Source organism: Giraffa tippelskirchi, chromosome 8 (assembly GCF_054371585.1).
Source record: "Giraffa tippelskirchi isolate mGirTip1 chromosome 8, T2T-mGirTip1v1.2.pri, whole genome shotgun sequence".
NCBI lineage: Eukaryota > Metazoa > Chordata > Mammalia > Artiodactyla > Giraffidae > Giraffa > Giraffa tippelskirchi.
This window is the reverse complement of record NC_137282.1, coordinates 154,174,807-154,180,806: the sequence shown is the minus strand read 5'-3', so window position 1 is coordinate 154,180,806 and position 6,000 is coordinate 154,174,807. Positions and strand designations below refer to the sequence as shown.

The 6,000-nt window shown below is 46.2% G+C and overlaps 1 long non-coding RNA gene across 1 annotated transcript in view; it reads right to left on the bottom strand.

Moving 5' to 3' along the window:
• Positions 1-1,496: 1,496 nt before the first annotated feature.
• Positions 1,497-6,000, bottom strand: part of LOC145516722 (uncharacterized) — a 39,275-nt gene continuing 34,771 nt past the window's right edge. The window contains exon 4 of the long non-coding RNA XR_014061698.1: positions 1,497-1,815. This is a non-coding gene — a long non-coding RNA (uncharacterized LOC145516722). The remainder of the gene's footprint in view (positions 1,816-6,000) is intronic.

The following is a 6,000-nucleotide window of genomic DNA, read 5'->3' as shown; positions in this document are numbered from 1 at the left end:
TTGAATTCTATCAAAAAAAAAACTACTTTGGGTGAAGTAGAGGTTGCATGCATGCATGCGTATGTGTGTGTGTGCATCTGTGTGTGAACAGGGATCTGAGTCACAAACTTGATCTCGTTGGGAGCCCAGCTGCCTTTAGCAGAGAATGCTATGCTATGCTATGCTATGCTAAGTCGCTTCAGTCGTGTCCGACTCTGTGCGACCCCATAGACGGCAGCTCACCAGGCTCTGCCGTCCCTAGGATTCTCCAGGCAAGAATACTGGAGTGGGTTGCCATTTCTTTCTCCAGTGCATGAAAGGGAAAAGTGAAAGTGAAGTCGCTTAGTCGTGTCCGACTCTTAGCGACCCCATGGACTGTAGCCTACCAGGCTCCTCCGTCCATGGGATTTTCCAGGCAAGAGTACTGGAGTGGGGTGCCATTGCCTTCTCCGTAGCAGAGAATAACCAATACCTAATAATTAGGAGTTATCCTCTAACCTCCTGGGGGTGAAGCTGAATTTTGACTCTAGCTGAGATAAAGCTAATCTGGCTCTTTGAATTAAGACAATCTCTGAGGTTTGGGATTTATTATGGGGGAGGGCCCCGACGGAGAGAAGAAAAACCATTCAAGTGATAGGCGAATTGGAGGCTAGTTTGAGCAATAATTTTATCCCAAGCTGGTGAAACAGAATATTCTGGCATCTTAAAGGAGGCAGTAAGTCAGAAACGGGTTAGGGTCCCCACCCCTTGTTTGTACTCTGGTGAGGTACAGTCTGGGAGACGTGGGTCCTGAGGATGATTTTCTGAAGTGCCTTGTCTGCCCCTGGGGAACTATAAACCATCCTGTCTTGTCTTTTAGTCCAGGGCATCACCACTAAATGTTTGCAATACCTTATTGCATCTTCATTCACGCAGCCCTAAAGCAAATCAGATCTGAGAGCTTCTCCCCCAGGCCAAATGGAAATCAGCCAAGGATCAGATCCAGCCTTCAAACCGGTTCTGTTTTTTTTTTCTTCTTCACTGTCACTTCCTTAAGTGCTATTAGCATTTTACCCAAACCTGATGATGTGTTTTGAGTGGGGAGAGAGTTTCCATTAACTCCCTGTTTCACCATCACTAAATTTAGCCTTCGATGTAAAGTCTCAAATTCTTTGCCCTAAAAATAGCTTGGGGCTGAAATGGGAGCAGAAGTGAGGATCGGTGTCAGCTGTGGTGTCCTCAGAAACCCACGGATGTTAAAGGACAATAAACTCCCCTGGTCCTGCCCCAGCTTGGCCTTCATGTCCACCCTCTGAGGGGCCAGACACATCACTGCTCTTCCCAATCAGAACTTACCCGGTCAGTGAACAGCAGAAAGCATGGTCTGGGGGAGGAGGGGCGGGCATTACTCACTCTCTCAAATGTTTTGGAAAACTGGCCAATTTTCCTTCGGAATTTTGACCTCATACTTATTTTTTGGCGGGGAGAAGAAAACGAATATTAATGATAGACTTCTTGTCAATAAACTCTACATAAAGTGTCTTATCAACTACTTTTAGTAAAAATGCTAAACGACAATGGTTGATGTTAAATATATCCTTTTGAGGGCCTCCCTGGTGGCTCAGTGGTAAAGAATTCGCCTGCCAAAGCCGGAGACATGGGTTCCATCTCTGATTCGGGAAGATCCAAATGCCTCGGAGCAACGAAGCCTGTGCAACACGACTATTGAGCCTGCGCTCTAAAGCCCAGGAGCCACAGCTACTGAAGTCCTGACGCCCTAGGGCCCGTGCTCTGCAAGAAGAGAAGCCGCCTTGATGAGAAGCCTGTGCACCAGAACTAGAGAGGAGCCCCCAGTGGCTGCAACAAGAGAAAAGCCTGCTCAGCAATGGAGACCCAGTACAGCCAAAAATAAATAAACAAATAAGATTATAACATACATATATATATGTTCAGTTCAGTTGCTCAGTCATGTCTGACTCTTTGCAACCCCATGGACTGCAGCACGCCAGGCTTCCCTGTCCATCACCAACTCCCGGAGTTTGCTCAAACTCATGCCCATCGAGTCAGTGATGCCATCCAACCATCTCATCCTCTGTCATCCCCTTCTCCACCCGCCTTCAATCTTTCCCAGCATCACGATCTTTTCAAATGAGTTAGTTCTTCACATCAGGTGGCCAAAGTGTATATATATATATAAAAATCCTGTTGAAATGAACTTAAGTTCCACCTATTAAAATAGCATATCAAAGTGTTTTTTGTTCATTTTTCACAAAACTGAAATTCCCAGCATTCTTAAACTACACACACACACACACACACAATTTAAAGACACAGAGAAATGAGTAGGTTGCAGTAGAGTTTCCTGCACTGGCATTCAGTAGGTTTTAAGTTGCGGTCTTATGGGGTCAAGGCGGAAAGTCTGGATTTTAGACTTACTGCCCATGGATACTTCAGTTCTATGTCTTCTGTTTTGCTGAGCAGTAAAATTAACTGGTTCATCTCTAGATGGTGCATTAGAGGCACAATTCTAGGTCTTGACTTTAGCCTAGTGTTCATCTGACAGATGACTCTGGAGAACTCTCTTATTAGCAGCCAATTTGTTAAGAGTCAACGACAAACATTCTAAACTATCTGCTGTTCTCTTGATCTAAGTCACTGTAATGCCAGATGGTGAGCCCACAGAACCCTTGCTCTCTTGGCCCGGAGGCTGGCGGTCTGGAAGCTACCAAGCTTCTTCACAGCAGTACTGTTCTGGGGTTCTGAGCTAGGATGATGTGTACAGATGAGCTGATACTGCTAGGTACATAGACGCCAGCTTCCAAAAACAGCTCTTCATGCTTATTTTAAAAATCTACAGTGATTGCCGACACAAAAACACTGAAGTACACAAAGATTGTCATAAACTGGACCTCTTAAAATTCTCACTCCGCAAAACTGGAGTCATTTTTGGCTGAATTTCCAAGTACTATGTCACTGTTCTTTTTTTTTTTCATGTCAGTGTTCTGACTGTTCTTAGTGAACCTCATAATTAGTCATGTGGATGATTTAAGGTCAAAATACATCAGGCTGCATTCTTGCCTTTTATAGTTCTTTAAAAAATGAATAAATCAATAAGATAAATTAATGGAAGGAGACATACAGTCTCATTTTTTTACATTGTAAAGATGTCATGGGTGTGGCTTTCTTGAAATTTGTATAACACACACAGACAGTCCAGTCCAGCTTAAATCTCCAGCCTCCAGTCCTCCCCTCCAGGCACAAGCCTGGCCCAGGCTCTCTGGACCCTCCGAGGAGATGAAGATGGACAGATGGATGAGGACTGGGTTGGGCTTTCACTTTTGCTCCTCTGCTCTCTTCCGCTTTTAGGTTCTCCTGGGGGGTGGGGCAGGGAGCTGGCAGACAAACTAAGGGAAAAGGGAAGGATGCTCTATTTAACAAGGGCACAGGCAGGATCCTCTGCGGAAGCCCGGAGGCCCCCCTCTTGCCCCCTGTCCCTGGCAGTGCCCTGACCTGGGCAATCTGACTCCCTTCTTTCCCCCTTAGCCTCCAGCTCCCCGGCAGACAGCCCTCTGACGGGAACACCTCAGAGGAACTCCCCGTGTCTCTCATGGCCCCGCGGGAGACTGTAAGGTACCCCTTGAGACAGTTAAGCCCTTGTTTATCTGTACTCCACAGAGGCAGGGGGCTTGAGCCAGTTAGTTAATCAGTCAGACTAAATAAAGATGCGAGGCAGACATGATAAAAGCCCTTGTGCCTCATTAAGGGCTTAACCAAATTACATGCGTGAGAAATGAATGTTTGCTTGATGATGGAACTCCCCAGGCCAGGTCGCTCAGAATAAATCCCACCAACAAAATCACAGAGTCGAAATGATGCATTATAGACAACACCCCTGCTGAAAAAGCCGTGTTCCTAAGGTTTATGTCAGTGTTTAGAAACTCAAGATGCATCTTCCCTGAACCACAAAGTTACAGACGGTCATTTAGTCTCGAGGCCTCTGCTACAGGTTGCTGCTTTAACCCCTAAGGTGGCCAAAGGCCAATCGGAGCCTGAGGTCTGGGTGGGGAGTGGGGAACTGTGATATGTGTGTTGAGGAGGGTCGATCCTAATGGCCCTCCTCCACCTGGGGGCTCCTCTTCCCCAGGTCTCTGAACCTTCATTTGCCCCAAGCCCTTGCATTTGACGTGGGTCAGCCTGACTTAGCTAGTGCACCCAAATTACCAACCTCCTTCTCCACCACTTTACTCAAACCCTTACTGAGATGAACAGGAAAGCAAGCAGAATTAATTCGTTCAAACTAACATTGAATTTTCTAGTGGCCCTTTCCTTTCTAAGAATGTTTAGGTCTTTGGAAAAGGATGCACTGTGTCTGGGATTTCACCTGGCTGCAGAAGTCTGCAGGATCAAACAGGGTACAAGATAATAATAGATTATTCTCAAAGGTTGTCTCAGACTGTAATTATTCCTCTTTCTCAACTGCCTTTTAGCCTCTTGGGGCAAAACACGCCACTTCTGGCAACACAGCAGCACACTACTGCCCTGTCCACACCCTGCCCTCCAACCACCTGCCTGATTAGTCTAAGAAAAGACCCCTCATTTCACTACAGGTATTATTCTTCTGGCGGGTCAATGTTGACTTTTGTAATAGATATGTGTTGCTTTTGGCAGTCCGCAGCCCTTTTACTTTCCTGGGGCAAAACCAGTCATTTGAAAGAATCACCTTTCTCCCACTGGGCATATTCAAACGGGATATGTTTAAATAGTGGTCACCTTTTCTCTGGCCAGTGGCCAAGTAAACTAACCCATGCCAGGATTGTTGGTGTCATCCTCCTTAGCGGTGAAAAGACTGAAAATGGTTGGGCTGGTTCATCCTTTCTCGTGGGAATGTTCAGACAAGACCATTTAGTAATCTCTGCTGCCGAGACCTTCTGGTGGTGCCTGGGCCTGTCTGTTTGGAATCAGCCCTGTGTCCCGCTGAAAGATCCATTTTGTTCAAGTTGGCCAGAGTTGATTTCGATGCTTGACACAGGGAACCCTGACGGACACAACTCTCTTCCCTGACTCATGCTCTAGCTGTATCAGGAACCTGGGTGGGTATGCATGCTTAGCTGTGTTCGACTCTGTGTGACTCCATGGATTGCAGCTCACCAGCCTCCTCTGTCCTGGGGATTCTCCTGGCAAGAATATTGGAGGGGGTTGCCATGCCCTCCTTCAAGGTATCTTCTCAACCCAGGGTTCGAACCCAGGTCTCCCGCACCGCAGGCAGATTCTTTACCAGCTGAGCCACAAGGGAACCCCCCTAATACCCCACCCATGGCCAAACCTAGGAAGTCTCTGAGTCCCTTTGCTGTTTCTGTTATTCAATTTCTAAATGTCTGCTGAAAGACTAGTGAAACCTGTCTGTCTCCTCCCTGTTAACGTTTGGTGAGGAGGGTCTTCCATTGCCTCTCAGGCATTTCATAAACCAGTCTCCCCAGATTCTATTCACTTCTAGCCAGCCCTGCCTCTTAGAATTACTTAGCAGATTTTATTGCATTTGTCTGCAAAGCTTTGGTTATATTTGTGCACTCAAAAGAATATGTTATTGGTTGAATTCCTACTAATATAATAAAGTGAATTGAAAAAGTTTAGGGCAAGTTGGGTGCCGTTTTGCATTCATTTCCCAGTGAAGCCAAAGACAACAAGATTGGAGATGCCACAAGTCCAAATAAGTGTGGGACTTCCCTGGTGGTCTGGTGGCTAAGACTCCACGCTCCCAATGCAGGGGGCCCAAGTTCGATCCCTGGTCAGGGAACTAGATCCTGCATGCAGCAGTGAAGATTCCCTCATGCCTCAACTAAGACCTGGCACAGCCGAAAAAAAAAAAAAATCCAAACAAGTGTAAGTTTCATTTGTCCATAAATTCGCTTGCCAGAAAACTGCCATTTATTCACTATATCCACATTACAAATTATGCTACTTAACGCTTTTTGAAACTACTGTCAACTGTCTACAATTCCTCTGTGAGCTTAAGGTGTTCCCTTATCAGAGTGTCTTGTCGTA